This window comes from Amphiprion ocellaris, chromosome 8, assembly GCF_022539595.1.
Source record: "Amphiprion ocellaris isolate individual 3 ecotype Okinawa chromosome 8, ASM2253959v1, whole genome shotgun sequence".
NCBI lineage: Eukaryota > Metazoa > Chordata > Actinopteri > Pomacentridae > Amphiprion > Amphiprion ocellaris.
Genome location: NC_072773.1, coordinates 35587310 through 35605861, shown reverse-complemented (window position 1 = coordinate 35605861; position 18552 = coordinate 35587310). Strand labels below are relative to the sequence as shown.

The window sequence follows — 18552 nt, the reverse complement described above, 5'->3', positions numbered from 1 at the left end:
CAGGAAATCATAGTTGGCACTGTTATTTTGAAGGTTTGATGGCTTACATCATAACATTGTACTTTTTGCTTTATCCTCTGGTTTTCAGCGAACTTGGCTGGCGATGTGCGGTGCTGTACCGTACGGATCTTGGATTCCTCCCAAACACACAGTTTCCTTGCAGCCTTCTGCTTACAGGCTGAGAACACTAATGCACATCAGTCCTTCCACAGTCTGTCACAGCCTTGCAGTTTGCAGGGTTTCTACTCTCAAAATACTACATGGAGATGGTTCAAGTTTCTGAAACAAAGGCTTGCAATAGGGAACTAGAACTGTGTTTCCTGTGAATGCATAGTGTAGAAAAGATAGCTTGAAAAAAAATCAGACATTAAAAAATAAACTTCAGGAACTGAGCACTTAAATTTAAAAAAATGTACATGAAGAGAAATAAACACATGCTGTGATACATGTGTGAAAGATTATAATCATACTTTATGTTATATTAACATTTAATTAATCCTTACAGACTTAAATATTTAAAACTTAAATGCATTAAACTCTCATGAATGAATGTCATTTTTTCCTTTACTGTTCAACGTTTATGCAAAGCACTGATGTCTATTACGTAGGACCAAATGAAAAACCCATGTGACCTTTATGTAAGCTTTACAAGAGATACTCTATTATGTCCTCTTATCAGATATATAAAGTCCCAATCTATACTGTCCTTGTGTCAGTAGATAACCATTTAATAAGAAGCCTGCTTTTTTTTTTTTTTTTTTTTAATAGCACTGGTAGTAACCACGATCACATTTCCCCCTCCATGTGTTATAGTGGTGGCGGGTTGCAGAAAGGGGGAGAACATGCATATACTCATTTCTGCAAAGTAAAATGACACTATATCAAATCAAGCATTTCCATATGTGGACTGTTGCTGCTGCTATGGGTCCAGCAGTGTAGGGGCAGGGCAACAGACCAAAAGATGGGCTGTGCTACTCGGCTTAGTTAGAGACGGGGGCATTCTGTGATCTCTGGAGCCTCCTACTGAGAAAAGGCAGAAATTGTCTCCTGTCCCATGTTAAAACCAATGAGAGCCAGATATAAGGCAATAATCGATCTCACAGGCTCAAGATTTGATTGATATTGACTAGTAGTGTGATCATATAACCCCATCAGCTGCTTGAAAATGGAGCAATAAAATCATTTTTTGCCCAAGTCTCCTGTTTTGTAGAGCAGCTGTAGGCATTGTTAATCAGGCAGTTAAACTAAACTTGTGCAGACACAATAATGGAGGGGGACATGGGTGCATGGGTATGGGAGACAGGCTTACTTTGAAAAGTTAATAACTTCTACTTTACCATTAGACGTGGGAATTCAGGCCATAAATCTCAAGGGCACTGTAGACTTGTCTGGAGGCCAGCAAAGATAATTGGGTGGTGTTCTGCAGCGTTGGCCTTTCTACTATAAGAGGATGTCTTTCGTGTATTAGGGAGCCACATGTTGTCAACCGTTGCAGATGCCTTAGCAAAGGTTAACAGAACCCTCTTGACTCTCATCAAAAGTTGTCTGTATGGGGCAGGGGAAAAAAAAAACCTCAACCAGGAGAACATCTGAGGAACCCAGAATTTTCCAAGATGGCAGATTTTTTTTTTCTCCCCCCCCCCCCCCCCCCCCCTTGTGGTAATAGAGACATTACTGCTTCCTTCTCCCATCTAAAAGAAATTAAATTAGCCACTTTGCCGCAGTGTGGGTCAATGGCTCAGGCAGTGGCCTTTTACTGGAAGCTCCCCTTTGCCAAGCTTGTCTTTACAGACATAAATTAGCTCAGGAGTGCTTGGCTAAAACATGTCAGGGGCTAAACGAAGATTGAGTGATGAGGTCGAACAGGGGAGACTGAGGACCAGCAGGACTGGTGGAATGGAGAAACTCTTGTCCTTCATCTCTTTCTCGTTGACCCCCTCCTCATCTCACCTCCCCACCCAAAATAGAGGAGGAGGGACCTGTAGTTCTCCAGTACACGAGTTGGCACAAGTTCGAGCTCAGGAAGTCCAGGAGACGCCTCTGCTTGCCCTGAGAGTGAAACCCAAAACCAGTGACATAGCCAATACATGTCATATTCTCTCAGTCAAAAATGGTTTATTTTCCAAGGAATTTCAACCTAAAACCTGTTCTTCATAATTATCCTGATTTGTTTGAAAAACCAAGGTGGATAGGTCTGGCCCAATTGCCAACAAGAGACCACTGTTATGTTTGGTTGTTAAAAAAAATATGCTTTTCTGCAAGGCACACTTTTTCACATTTCTAAAACAATGACAAAATGTCTTGTTCTTCAGTGGAAGTAGTAAATATTGTCTGTGGTTGAGTCCGAGTCAAAAATGCAACAAATCTGTTCAGAAGTACAGAATGTTGGGGCATCGACATGCCTGGTTTAAAAGCAGACCTGAGTCACATGCACTCAGCCTGAGTGCCTATGGGTGCTTGGAGCTTCTCCAGGTGCTGCTCGCCATCTAAATACCTCCAGCCTCTGAAAAAAAACGCCGGAGGGAGTCTGATCCAAATGCTCCCTGCTTTTGGCGTAATCTTACTCCAGTTCCTGAGGAGACATTTTTATGTAAAGCAACAACAAAAATTACTGGGCTTTCTCCCAGAGCTGTGTTGAAAAAGATTGTAGGAAACATATTTAAATTTGTGCAGCTGAAAGGTTTAAATTGTCTATAAAATCTGATTCTTCTCATTTTGAAATAACACACACCAGTATCGTTTTCAGCCAATGAGGTGCTGATGTGTTGTCCTACTACGGACAGGTTTAGGGACAGTAAAGTTATATAAGTTAAAGTCACCTGACCAACTTTCTAAAACAGTAATGGCAAATGTGCAGTATTTATGCCAAGGCAAAGAAATTTGCATGCTTTTTCATTTCTAATGTTATCAGTAATGAACGTATTACACTTTGGCAGGGTGCAATTACTTTATTAACATTAATTAACACCTGGATGACAGCAAGAAAGGAAAGAGTCCCACACCATTGTGCCATTCTTGTAATTTTGCATATTTTTCTCTTATTAATTTTCTTTCACAGGAGACAGTTTAGCTTGAGTGTATACTGTAATGTGGCCGTATAGTTATTTTGTGATTTGCCATTCTGACCATCATTAATTAAAAGAAAACTTCCAGACAACAGATTTCAAAAAGGCAAAACAAAGGATATTATATAGATTCTACAGTTTTCCAAAGTCAAGATAGTTTGGAATAAAAGAAAGCAATGATTTTAATAATTTTATTAAAACTGTCTTAGTGTGAACAATCATTATGTGTTGCAGAGATGAGCAGGTTAATCTTCAGTCTCAATTAATGTAAAAAAAAAAGTTGATAAAGTAGACATTTAATCACAGTCTGATCATAAATCTGCTGGACATTTCAGTGAGGTTTGCAAAACATTGTGGTTCGATGCATCACGATGATTAGAATTCTGTCAGAACCAATGTCATATTAGATGAACATTTTTAAAGTCAAATAACTCATACATTCTGTATGACATTCAACATACAGGTCTAAGTTTAAATATTAGCTCATAAGTCTGACACAAGACTTTCACCCAGGGAGCATTATTCTTAAACGTAAGTCTCCTTTTTCTCGCTCTTCAGTTACGGTTTGGCACTAAAACTGCCAAGTTCAGTCTGTGAAAATTTCATTCTTTGGGATCAAATAAACCTTTCTACAACATAAACTACATGTTAGAAGCTTGATTAAGTTTAGGCATCAATACTACCTGGTTAGCTTTAGGAAAATATCATTGTTTGGGTTTAAATACAGCCTTTTACAAAATGTTTGAAGCTTCTGCACCATCTGATGTATGTTAGGTTTGCTAAAAAGGAGTGACACTAAAGCGATAAAATAAAGGTTAAAGATGTGTTGATTAGAAACGTTTTTATACGTCACAAACAAATGGAATCCGGGAGACTACACGCTTCCCTTGAAACGTAACTGATAAAGCTACGGACTGTACAGAAACTGAATTTTTAGTAGACAGGTCTCAACAGGACAACATGATTACAAATCTTTAAATGAATCAAAATTAAAACAGAGATCGTCTTAAAAGCAATAGCATTGTAGTCTATTGTTGTTTATAGCAAGCAAGAAGAAAAAAACATGTCTATGCCTTTAAAAGTTCTCGTTCCAGCATTAACACCAAGTTGGTGAGGCTTGGCGTAGAACGGGTGGGGGCTGTAGGGGCTCCGCTCCTCTGTTTAAAAAACCCTGAGGTATTAGGGTGGACTAATCTTTAAAAGGTTAATTTATTCATAGAGATTTTGACAGAGATGTATGGCTGAACCAACATCTCAGGCACCTCTTCCCAGAGGGAGATGACTTGTGCAAAGAACAGAGAGGAAGAAAGGGAGAGGAGGGTGGAGGTGGAGGGGGAGTCAGGCAGAAAGATGGAGTGCAGAGGAGAGACAGAGTGGGGAGTCAACACGCTATAAACACAAACACATAATTACCTCATAGGGGCTGACAGTGACTCTGGCCTTTAACCCGGTACACTCAGAGCTCCCCAGTCTGTCCTTTGAGCTCAGGAAGGGAAATATAAACTCAGTGTAACTTACACTCTGCATGTGATGTTTAAATGCTAAATACTAAAAACAGAACTCGTGTTTATATGGTGTCAGAATTTGGTTCCTCACAGTCAGTGTTTTTCCTATTTTTGCTACTGGCTGGTTAATATTTACAGAATAAAAATACAAGGGCACAGGGAGATGGCTGGCATATGTTGACAATGTTTTTTCTCCAAGTTATTGCTATTCTAAAAAGTCCATTGTTGTAGCTAATCTGCTGGTACTGTAGAGTAAAGCTGCACAATTAATCTATTAAAAACTGAAATCACAATTTGAAACAATGCAACTATCATATTGAAAAAGTTGCAATTGAGGATATATAAAAGGTGTGACTATCAAATAACGATGGAATTCAATATAAATAATTGGAGCAAATAGAAACTTTCATTGGTTGTTCATCCTTGCCTTGATGCATACTAAAAGATTCAGGTACATGGTTTGACTGACGTAAGCCCAGTGTCATTATTAAACAGCCACACCTCACACATTTTTCAGCGTGTCTGACCAAGGGTTTAAACTGTTAGGTCAATGGTTTTACAAATTCATGCCCTCGTCTTTTTGTGACGGTCATGCTTTTGATGGTGTCTCATGGTAATACTCAGTCACATGTTTTAAATCAATCATACTGTGAATATTGAACTGAAGCTTGACTTTAAAAATATATATTGCAAACCAAATCTCAACAGCAACATGTGTCAGTAAAATAACAATTAGATATTTACTCCAAATCAAAGAGGCGAGTTCATCCATTAGCAAGAAGACATCTTTACTATGATTAAATAGTAATATTAGCCAACTATGTAGAACCATTTAGCTATAAGGGTTAGTGTGTGGAGATGTGGAGTTTTTGGTGAAAACCAGCTGCAAAAATGAACCATCGCAATAACAGGTACAGTGGAAAAAATGATGACATTATGAAGAACAGGAGGATGAGCTTCTTGATATGAAATGATTCATCACATGCACACTTATGAGCTAAACAATTTGGAAACATCTAATTGTAATTTGTCTGACAGACATTGCAAAAATGATTTAATTTTCAATACATGTATTTTTTACTGTTGAGCTTCAGTCCAATGTTCATTGCGTGTTCATTTTAAAATGTGATGGAGATTTGCCACAATATGCTATCAAAATTTTAACTGTACTATATTGAAGTGCAAGGATGAGAAAATGTATTTATTATAGGGATGTCCGACATTGGCTTTTTTGCCAATGACTGATATGCCGATATCGTCCAACCAATCCCGATATATGTGGGCTAGTTAACCAATTTTAGATAACATCACATATCTCCTGTGGTGGAATTAACACATCATGCCTCATTTTATTGTGATTCACCATTGGATGCATTCTCAGATGCAACAAGGCTTTCCAAATGTAAACATTGTCTGTGCAAAATAAGAAAACTATTTCAACTTAAGCTATGGGGAAAAAAAGCCATATTTATGCCTCTTTCTTTGTTGTTGTTGTCCCAAACAACAGTTCACACTCTCCCTCCCTCCCTCCCTCCCTCCCTCCCTCTATGAGCCGGTAAATGCCGGCGAAATCTAGGCATTATTTTATTGGTTTTCATAACAGGCAAAAAACCAATAACGGTACTGACCGATATTACATTTTTATGCCAATATTGGGCCAATAATATCGTTGGGACGATATTATTGGACATTCCTAATTTAGTACATTATTTATTAAAATCTTTCACTAGCAAAGGCCTTATGCTGCTTATTAACTTAATTATTGTGGAATAGAGGAATAACAGTTTGTTTAGTAGACTAATAGAAATTCTCCTGCTTTTCTTTGGAATTTCATTTTCTAAAGTTGCTTAGCAGATGTCATTTTTCCTGCCAAAAATGTGACATTTATCTTGGGTTTCACATGTTTGCTGTTTGTGGTTGTATATAAAGTCACATTGGGCTGCTTCTGAGCAAGACTGTCAGACAAAGAGGACAGCATGAACTAGTAAAAACATCAACAAAACAGTTTGAACTTTGGATTAGATGCAATTGCAAGGTACTAAACTCTTTTTTTTCAATTGCTGATGTTATATTGTGTAATTGCTGACCTAGATCTATTTAAGTTTTATAATACAAGGTGTTTCTATTCATGCACACACCATGCATCAAGGTTTGAAATACATATTCCATTAGTTGTTAATCAAAGTAACGCACGTGGCTATTTTAAATGGTTAAATAAGACCAGGCTCTGGGACTTTAACGCATTATTCTGATGATGCAAATGGCATTGGTAAAAAAACACCATTTAAAAATTGAAACAAACACCCAGTTCTATATTTAACACCAGTTGTCACCAACATCTTTTAAAGCAGTGATTCCAGTTATCTGAGCCTCTTAGTGTAGCAACACTTCGTCAAGCATAGTGAGAGTTTATGACCTTTGGAAAATTATATAGAAATGCCCAAAGGAGGCTGCTTTTAAAGTAGACAGGAGCAGAAGCAGGAATGAAACTGTATGCATATAAACCCCTCAGTCCGAGTTAAACGATGCTGAAAGCATAACATATAGATTTTGACCTGTCAGTCTTTTACGGCGATGGGTTTTCTCCAAAACATTTAGACACTGTGAAAATAAACATCAAATTCTAAACAATCAGGGCTTTTCCATGGTTGGGCAAAAAAAAAAAAAGGAGGGGCTGAAGTGGAACTTCATACAAAAACGCCAGAACTCTGGCAAGACATGGAATGAAGTGATGCCTTGTAAGACTCCATTTACAACATATGTGGGGTTTTATACTCATTAACTAAATTTAGATGACTTATATTATCTGATTTCAAATGCATTTCTACTTATGTATGTATTCATTAACATTTTTTAACATGTCATTTCATTAGCCAAGACTTCAGCAAAAGTTAAAGAAAATCTAAATAAATCTCTCCCATCTCCCAGTACATACTTTTCCAAGTTGCTCACCAGTCATTGAGACGTAACTTAATTTGTACTGTGATGGATATTTTCTTCGAGGTGGCCACACATCATTATACATGCTCACATTTTTACTCTGCTTTCTGACTATCTTCTGTTGTGAACTGCTGAATTGTTCCAACTGCCTCAAGCATTTTGTTTTTAGTTCAGACACTAATCATACCTAATTTCTTTCACAATTTCCATATATGACCTTTTTAATTCTACGTCCTCAGTTTGGTAATACGCTGTGAAAAACGTCAGTCAGCAGGGGAACTGAGCAAACCAAAGACAGACAAGGCACGTATGTCTGTAACATTCACAACACATCAATACTGATGTATGACAGCTATGATGTTAAAAAGAGCCAGCTCCAGGTCATTAGGCAGACAATTTACGGCTGCAGAACACACTGGGGTTAAACCTTCGGTGTGTGCAGCGGGCTGCATGCCCAGCGGTTGTCACATACACAAGTGTCATGACTTAAAAGTTGAAGTTGCCTGCATGAGTTACATCTGTTCTGCTCCAGGTGTTCAAACTTGAAGCGACGTGATAAAACTGGCACTGAAAACCCGCTCCAGTGTGAGTGTGCCATCTCTGATTATCGCTGATGTCACTGTGACACCAGCCTTTATATCCAGAATTCCCTCCGAGGACATGCAAACACTGAAAGCTGTTCATTTGACGAGCCAGCTCCTCAAGCTGTACTCTACATTTATGCTGCACTTTGTGGGTTGAAATTCCTGTTCTGGAAAAATATAAAGTGAAAAAGCATCAGAGACATTAGGGCAGGAGTGTCAAACATGCGGCCCGCGGGCCGCATGTTTGACACCGGCCCTCCAGAGGGTCCAATCCGGCCTGCAGAACAACTTAGTCAAGTGTAAAAATGACAGAGAAGACATTAACTGCAGATTGTAAACTAGAAAAACTATAAATTTAAAATCATTTCTCGACCATGACAAGTTGTTTTGATCGCAAAGTAAAATATTATATTGCTCACTGTTCTTTTGTCATTTTGTGTCTCATTTTTATAATGTCTTTGTCCTGTTGTTTATTGTCTGACTTTTGTTGTTTTGATCATAAAGTAAAACACGATATTGTTCAGTTCCAGATACCTGTGACTAAATGTTGTGTTCCTTTGTAGACACTCTGTGATCTGGAAGTTGTAATGTGGAAATGATAAACTGAGGCATAACATTATTGAAGTTGAACTTAATTTTCTTCAGGAATTTCAGGTTGTTCATGATGTTTTGTAAAAAAAAAAAAAAAAAAAAAAAATACTATTCCTTCAATGTGAACATTTTCAGAATGTACTGTTTTGCACTAAAGCAAAAGGAAACATTTGGAGTTGTGGTTATTCACAGGTTATTATGCTCTGATTTTGCTGGTCTGGCCCACTTGAGTTCAGATTGGGCTGAATGTGGCCCCTGAACTAAGATGAATTTGACACTTCTGCATTAGGGTAATTAAAACGTGCAATATTTTTGTGTGTATGCAATGAAACAAACAGATTTACTGACCAATATGACAAAAGCACATGTGTGAGCTAATGGCTGTTTATGTGGTTTTAAGTGTAGCTGCAGAAGGCGGTGTTTGGTGTAGTAAATATGAGGCCAGAATAGTCAGTAAACGCAAATATGTGAATGTTCATTTGAGGGTAGAGCATCACTGGAAAGAGAAAGCAACCTTATTCGACTTTCCCTTGATGAATGCCATGTAAAACAGGAAAATGAGGTTGGCAGTGATGCTGTCATTCTGCTTCTTCTGTCCTGCGACACACAGACGTGACCCTTACAGCCCAGACTTTGGCAGTGACTTGCAGGAAGAGGAGGAAGTGGGAACACAACCCTAACTTCTCTTTCACCTTTCCTCCCTCCTTCACCCAGACGTTTTGGGCCACGCTGGTCTCTCACCCTCCCTGTCTCCCCAGTACCCTTGCTCTGGGCGCATCTAATTGAAAGCAATCTCGGGGCTAAGAGAGTTCCGTTTCTTCTCTAATCCCTCTACTGGGGGAGGCTCACATGGTCTCAATTACCCCCACCCCACCCCAGAACACTGGGTCCCCTCTCTCTGCTCTGCCTCTATCCGTCTCACTGGCCTGCTCTTCTGCCAATGCACCGGCCCGGGCCCTTTTTCAGCAGTTTATGTTATTAAGCACACACTGCTGAGTTCCTGTCCTTCACAGGGGCCTGGAGATGTTATCTCCCCTGCCGCCGTATACTGTTACCTCCAAAATATTCCATAAATTAGATTGGGATTGGCAATTCGGAATATAGAGGTGGAGGCTGAGGTGGTCAGGGATTGGCTGGGGACGGGAGGGTGTGGGGGGGGTGGTCAGCAAAGCACAGTGTAAGTAATAGCATAGGAGAATCTCCATGTGTTTACACTGGATGGAGAACCACTGGGAGGTATGTCACTGGCAACGTGAAGGTGAACAGAGAAGAAGTGAAGGGTGCTTAAGGGCTTTGGAGTAAGGAGGAGACGAGACCCAAATCCAGTTCCTATTTGGATAGAGATTCTTTTGGAGGTGGAGTTGAATATCTAGTCTGAAAGGAGTTAGACTGGGCATTTATTGGGCTTGGGAGGATTGTGTGCGATGATATGCATGCATCCCCCTGCTGTAATTAAACAAGGCTGTATTTGGACAAGTGACTTTTCAAGACCTGAACAGCTCTGTCAATCCCCAGAGCATGGAGAAAGGTCCTGAGCTGGGACATCCGTGGCCAATTAGATTAGTGGGAACCTGTGAGGTCTTCAAACAATAGGCTCTCAGAGGATCTGCAATAACACAAACATGGCCCCTGACACACAACTCCAGCACTTCAAAACACCATCATGGGTCTAAGCTAAATGGTTAAAGACACAGATTACCAAACACAAATGAATTACACTGGACTCAGACTGAGAAAGTTCAGGGGCATTTTGACTCAAGAAATTCTATGTAGTCTATTAGAGATCTTATCATACAGACCAAAATCACAATTAGTGACTTTTATTAGCCTACAAACTGCATGCACAGGTATAAAAGTAGTATTAGTCTTTCAATTAGTACCGAACCCTATTAACGCCATCTCACGACTAACGACATCTCCAACTATGACATAAAAAAGCAAAAAAACTACTAAAAAAAACTTCAGAAAGAAGATTCAGCCTCGATTGTTTACAGCCAAATTGTTCCCTAAAATGAACTGAGAAGTACTACAGGTTTGAGAGAGACAAGAAGAGAAGCACAGACAGAAAAAGACTAAATGAGACATCAAGTTCAGGTAAAAACGAGCCGACATTCAGCTAAGCTACGTAAAGTTTGAGCAAGCATTAGAAGGTGGAGGGAAATTGGAGCACTGGGTCTGGGTCAAAGGTTCAGCCTTAACCTCGGGGGCTGACGGATCTAAGCGCTGTTACTGGCTTGACTCCATGCATGGCTAATGTGGTACACTGTCCCTTTAATTAGGGCTGACCTCCTAGCGAGTCAGCAGCAGTTTAAGGCATTTCAACATAGAGAACCCCATGATTTGCGAAGGTTAGGGGATCAAGTGAAAATTCCAGGCAATTTGCTAATTACCACAGCGTACACTCAGTAACAGATCTATGAGGGAACTGTAAAAGTTTGTTGGACCGGGAGAAGAATGGAAACACAACACTGAACAGCAGTGAATCAGCAGCTCCGGCTTGCACATCAGTTTTATGAAGGAAAACACTGCAACTGACAAATTTTCCAATAATTTGGGCAGCCACCATTAAGCTAACACTGTAGCTCTGTTAACACTCATCCGCTGGGATTTTGGAGAGTAAAACACAAGTTTAAACATGCACAGATGCTATGGAAAAGTGTCACGGGAGTTTTGTGAGAACGTATTTGGTCACGCTGGCTTTATGAAACTACTATTAACAACTTTCATTTAGCTGAGGGGGAAATGTTCAGAAATTGCATAATGTTATCTAAACTCTCTACCAGCTCACTTGATCTTGTTCCAGATATGGTCAAGTGTTTTTGCCTACAAACTAGCAGAACCATTTCACCTTATGTGGATCAATAATGATGTTCTTGATGCAGTATTTCCATGGCTGAGTGGCAATTATGTTTGAAATCTTTACGTGTCTGCAAGCCATTGGCTGTTGGCAAGGAGACACTTTAAAATCTACACGTGTCTACATGTTATACTGTTGGACAATCAAACCAAGAAAGGTGCACATTTTCTTAAACAGCTGCTGAATAAAGGAATACATCTTTAATTTAAAAAATAAAATCTTTTCAGCAGCAAATGACATGTTCGGTTGGACTTAAAATGTGTCAAACCAAACTTAAGCCTTTGTTCTCTTCACTCACACACCCATCTGTTGCAGCATTTTTGTCAGGGGCAATCTGTTCTTGATTTTAGTTTCCTGATACATATAAAATACACAATGTTGAACAAGAGAGTTGCATTGGAGTCAAAATGGAGCCCCTGAGCCCCTGATGATAGGGCACCAACTCCTGATGTGGAGCTGCAGAGGCTGCCTGTGTTTGTCTGTCGTACACTCTGGAACATGTGGTTTCAGTTACTGAATGTTTTACTGCTCAACAATGTTTCTGCCTTGGAGCTCGGCACACTGCATAAAGACTACTTTGTCCCCTGATGCCCACACGGGAAGAGCCTGCCTCATTGCACACACACACACACACACACACGCACACACACACACACACACACAGATATATGCCGGTGATGATGACATCAGCAAGCACCACAGAGCCCATTTCGATAAAGGTGTTATTTTCCCCCAAAAGAAAGCTAAATGTGCACTGGCATACTGCACCCCGTCTTAAAAAGCACAACAAAAAGTGAAAATTAATATTTTCACTACTGTCCGTTTCCATTGTGCTGTTATCTAGGTTTGATTTTTCAGCACTTCTGCTACACACTGCTGCACAACTTTTCCTAAAACAGCACATGGAACCAAAAAAAATCCACTTTTATAATGGATCACTGGATAAAAGCAAAACCAGACATGCCACAATGCCATGTGCACAGTGCTAACCAATAAAGATCAAGCACACTGTGTAGTATATTTAATAAAAATAACAATGGAACAAGTGGACTCACATATGTCCGTATGAACGCAAATAAAACTGCAATACTGAACTGTAAATTACTGAATTGTAACAATGAGATCTCATCGGCCTATAATCCTGTTTGGAAAAAGTTGAGGGGGTGACAAGTGAACACATTTAATGTCACGAACACGACTTCACACCTGCAGCTCTTTTCATTCACAGTGGTCTTTTACAACAAGAAAATGTGATTGTGATCTCATGGCCCTATTTGAAGGAGGTGATTAGCACACCCAGGAGTGCAAAGTGAAAGGCTATGGGCAAGATGGAGGACGTCTGGCATGAAGTCACTGTGGCTGTCACTTGGCACACTTAAATCATGTTCTTCAGAACCAAAGTGGTGCTAAACGCTGCTCATATGCATTGTCAGACCCGGTGCTGAGGGGCCACTTAACAGCTTCTAACCTGTGCTATGTTTAAACTCCATTTCCCAGCAGCAGAACCTGCCCTGGCCAGCAAAGCCCTGACTAATACCAGGGTGGCATACAGCAACACTTAATAAATATCACCATATTTTTTCATTTTTTGAACATTACCCTGTCTGCTAAGCTAAGCCGTCAGCTGTCACTTTATTTAGAAACTGTTACTACACCGGGATTTGAAAGATTAATTCAAACATACAAGCAATTTTGCAAATGCAGTTGTAAAGAGAGCAGCCAGCGCAAGATGAAATGACTGCATCAGATTCATTGCATATAAAGTCAGTTCAACTGTGCCTGAACTTGAAAGGTGCATGCATTGGCCAAATGGCTACCCTCACAGTTCATCTCAGCATCTATCCCAAAATATTTTGCCCACACCCTGAGGCCAACAACATGTGCAGTATTCAGTAGCCTTCTAACCCCGGAGATGGTAACAGATGGTTGAGGGTCAAAGCTGAATCTGAGTGAGCCATCGAGGAATTCTACAGAGTGCCAAAAACATCTCATCGCAGCACAAAAGAGGCTGAAAGGTTACATTTGTTCAACATTACTGCTTGTTGGGTTCAGCACATGGACTGAAACCTCACACATGCTGGGGTCTGAGGATCAGACAGACACTGCTGCGACACAGACGGTTTCTTGACAAAAAGAATCTGTTCAATGACACAGATTTTTGTTTGATTTATTGTAACACTGACATTATCACTCAGTCTGTACTGTATTTTAAATGTGTCTATATGTCATGAAAAAGGAACTCTCAGCTTGGCTGACACAAGCTTTTTATTCAACAATGTAACTATAAGATGTACAAGTGTAAATAAAAATCAGGAAATATTATGTCCCTTGTTTAACCATTCTAAACGCTGTGCCAAACGCAGGTTTTTAGTTTTGATAAACTTGGCTGTCCATTATATCACAGACAAATGACTGATACATGCTAATAAATAAATAAAAGAACAGCTGCAGCAACACTGTAATCCAATCTCTGCTTACTCCAAGTTCAAATTAGTGATGTACTTCTCATTCTGATAACACAATGGCAAAGCTGTCTTTTTTCCATGTTTTAAAAGGGCTAAAAAACAGTAATATGTGGCCATCTTGTGGCAAAAGAAAACACAGCCCACCATTTAACTCTAAGTGCTTGATGTCACTTTTTGATCTTCATAATTTAATGGAAAAATATATGAATATTTACTAAGGGGTATCCAATGTAAAATATCAACAAGAGGCCTGCTTTTACCTGTCTTGTAAAACTCTGTTACGCTGGTATCTCCTCAGAACAGTCTCCTTCATGAAATTCCACATAGTGTAACCTGGACAGAAATAAAACAAAATTAGAACCTGAAAGCTGTTGCTTGCATTATTTTTCACCGTTTAGTGACAAAATGCTTCGTTGAACTCTCAACTAAAATCTTAAGTTTAATTTTCAGCAAGTACACCTGAACACCATTCAGGATAACAACATGAAACACTCCAAAAAGTACAGTAATTTAAAAAATAAAAATAAACAGTAAAAACAAAAAAACAAAAAAACATCACATTAGACTGCTTGTCAAGTTAATTCCCTGTATGCAGTTCAGGCTTTGCTACTTGTCTTGCATGTTTGAAAACCTTCACATATCAATGTTCTGATTTCAAATTATTTATTACTGCAGACAAAAAACACAGCAAATTGTCAATAAATCAAATATGACCCATCTTAGTTCAAGCGTCTACTGCTAAATAGTAATAAACACAACAACAATAATTATAATAACAATTTTGAAACATGACAAAAGAGCTATGATGACTTGTTTTCTTGTGTTAATGACAATTAATATGCAAATTAGCCCCTAGAGCAAAAATACAGGCCCTGTGGTTCTCTCTCAATAATTACTGTGGAACATCATGGTTACAAATGAGGTCACTCCTGCTAGAAGACAAGACAGTAATTGGGGTTTTGACTAAAGAGTCTGTAAAAGAGAAAAATAGTATTGCAAAGTGGGAATAATAGCAGTTTCTGTTAGTTTTTACACAACGATTCTCAGGGGAGGAGGTTCCAAAATGGTTAAAGAAACTTACACATTATACATTTGGTATAGAGTAGCACCTTTTTACCCATCTCTGTATGCATGTATTTGCCAGAGTATCCACTGTGGGTTCTACTACTTTACAAACTGCTAAAAGGTCTAGCTCAGGTCTAGTGGAATATTTTCTTTTCATTAAAATTCTTCAACCAATGCTTTACATTGTGGCCTAAATCTATATTTCTGTGCATCTGTTCATTTGCAAAATAATAACATCAGATTCAAAAACATACTTCAGTTAGATGAGTGAAACAAAAAAAAATTAGGCTTGATGTCATGCATAACTTCGCTATAAACTGAGAAAACCTACATCATCACAGATTAGGTTTCATTTCTACATTTAAAATAATAACATATTTTGTCAGAAGAAAAGACTTACTTCAGAAAAGCCCTGGAATCTTAAACCACATTGCATCTCCACTATGTCTTGAAATCCTTTGCTCACTGATAGTGGGTGATGGTAAAAAAAAAAAAAATAGCAAACTAAAAAATGTTATATATTAAGTCTGAATAGACGATCAACAAATTTTGGTATTATGAACAGAGGTCACAATGACAGAAGAGAAATTCAGACAATTATTCAAAATTCCTCAAAGCACAGTTCAGAATTCTAGAGATTCTTTTTGTAATGTTCGTTATACTTACAAAATAACTGAAGCTTTGGTAGTTCCCACTTCATCTCGGTTGAATGCTGCAGCAGAAGCACGCTGGATCGACAATCCGGAGGTAAGTGGAATTAAAAACTGCCGTCACAACTATTGTGAAGAGTTGAAAAAACAATTTCTAACATTAGATTACACACACAATCATCTACATATCCAAATACACTTCCAACAGCATTAATTCAACCTCTGTGCATTCAACTGTACCTCTGGCAGGACAAAAGTTGCCTTTTAGACAAACTTAAATATAAACACTTCAACGCTATGTCAATGAGTGGTTCAAGAAAGTTGTAATTAAGTCCTGTCAAGCAGGAGAAAAGCCGCTGAGCAGCAAGTGTTTTTGAGCAGGCTTACAGCTGAGATGCCATTTAGATGGTGGCTTGTTTACTTTGATCGTTGCTGAAGAGTATGGAGCAGATAGCATGTTAGGGGAAAAACACACGTATAATAAAATAAAATGATACATATCCACCAATTTCAGGAAACAAGATAACAGGGTTCATTTAATGAATATTGTTCTTCACTGACAGTGAGGTCATCTAAAATTTTGTTATAGGAAAATCTAAATCATGTTTTTGACACAATGCATTTCTTGATTAATTTACTGCAAATTATTGTACATTAACATCAACATTTAATGGGGCACACCTGAACACAAGAGGTTTTTTTTCTAATGCACACATTTCTTGGTCACGTGAAACTGTCAAGCATTTCAAATTAGCAAGGTGTTGTGATAACACGCTTGAAGGGCTGCTGTACGTTTTATAAGCCACTAGATGTCATCCTTTATGCTGCATTTCAAGCCCTAGCTTCTGTCCTCTAGAAAACTGAATGACATCTGACCACCTTCATGGTCATTTTCAGTTTTGATTCTCAAAGATCTGATGTCTCCAGCAACAGAAGAGCACACATGGGAGACAAAACTAAAAAAAAAAAAAAAAAAAAAAAAAAAAAAGATTGCACCACATCTGTAACTGAACAGTAAAAGCTATTTTTGCCTCTTCGGGCTGAGTTTGTATTGAAAAGCAACCAACATGAGTCACTACTTGTTAAAGCTACAACGATTAAAATGTGGATGCTAAAAGTGAGTGTTAAGATCATTATTATAACAGACAATGAGTGAGAGGATATAATATTCAAAACTTTTTAGGGGCGCAGGCAAGCAAAACACCAAAGACGTGTGCATTTCGATGAGTGCGACAACTGTTGCACGACAAAGATCTGTGCCATTTCCCCAGAAGTAGACGGTTAATAAAAATAAATAAACACAGCTACTAGACATGCACATTACACAGAAAGTATAAGGTTCCACACCAGCAGTGAATCCAGTAGTTGTAGACATTGCAATCAGCAGGACAAAAAAACTGTGGAGGTATGTCACCATCTGCAGCTCAATTACAGCACTGCAGGGCAGAGCCTTTCTCTACTGTTCAGCAGCAAAATAACAGAGAAATAACTGGACATCATAAGACCACACATAGATTAGCAAAGATAGCAAGACAGTCTGATGTACCTGCAGCAAACAGCAAAAAAAAGGATGGTATCAAGCATACTCCAGGAACACAGCATTTATTAAGAAGTTCCACAATTGGATGTAGAACCACCCTGACCAGGCAAAAACAATACGAGACAAATACTGAAACATTTAGACACTACAACAGCAAATCTTAGCGATTAAGTCCTTGTTTTCTGAAACCAATGGGGCCAGATAAATCTAACGGTATTGATTAATCTCTTTATGCAAAGGATAATTATTATGTACAGGTTGCTTATACTTATGATCTCCACTATGTGGGACTGTAGTTTTAGCTCAAGAAAGAGGTAATCTGCAATGTGCTAATGAGCGATAATAATAAAGTTGAGCTGCTGAATCCAAAGTTGTGGTGATCTGGTGATTAAACTCCGTTTAACAAGTTAGGATGAAACACTAATAATTGATTATATCTGTCACTGTGGATACAAACACATGTATGGTGAAAACATAAAGAGGTTGCTGATTTCTTTTTTAAAAAAGAAGTGAATAACCATGTAGAGAAAGTCGAAGCTAATACATACTGAAATAAACAAAACAATAAATTCTATTCAGCATACTCAATTCTATACTAGGCAAATTTTAAGTCGTGTAATAAGTTGATTTGTATGATTAGAAACGGTAGCAACTGCATTGTTGGTGAGCAAATATCTAAAGGGACAGTCATAGTGAAAACGTGTTAACACAATCAACCAACTCCTGGGGTCCGTTTCACAAAGCAGGTTTAGTGAAAACTCTGAGTTTGTTAACCCTGAAATGAGGGAAACTCAGAGTTTTCTGTTTCACAAAGGGAGGTAACTCAAACCCGAGACAGAGGAGTAACTCTAGCCTGTTTCACAAAGAGGGGTAACTTAAACTCTCGGTCAGTTACCGTAGTAACAGACTCTCTGACTCTAACCTGGTTGGGACCAGGTTTTTCTCAGTTTCTCTCTGTCTCCGCCCTCTTTCAGCCACACGCCATTTCATTTCCTCATTCATTCAGTCAGCTGGCGAGTTTTGGCGAAGTCTAGTTCTGCCGTGTGTCAAAATGACGTCCTTTTATTAACAATCCAGTGGATGAAGGAGCAGCATTACTGCACAGAGAATTAAATATTCGTCAGGAGATTGTTATCAGACCGCGCATAGATGTTCTCGCATTTCTCGACAAGTATCTTTTAGAGCGGTACCGTTTCACGTCACAGTCCATAATCTACATCCAAACTCATCCGTCCTTACATTTACAACATGACCAACCGCAGTCATGCTCTCACATCCCAGCAGATATTG

The 18552-nt window shown here is 38.9% G+C and overlaps 1 long non-coding RNA gene across 1 annotated transcript; it reads right to left on the bottom strand.

Moving 5' to 3' along the window:
• Positions 1–1684: 1684 nt before the first annotated feature.
• On the bottom strand, positions 1685–15899 carry LOC111570894 (uncharacterized). The gene is made up of 3 exons (XR_002746316.2): positions 15739–15899; positions 14268–14340; positions 1685–2049 (listed from the first exon to the last, which is right to left on the bottom strand). It is a non-coding gene; the product is annotated as an uncharacterized LOC111570894 (long non-coding RNA).
• Positions 15900–18552: the final 2653 nt, after the last annotated feature.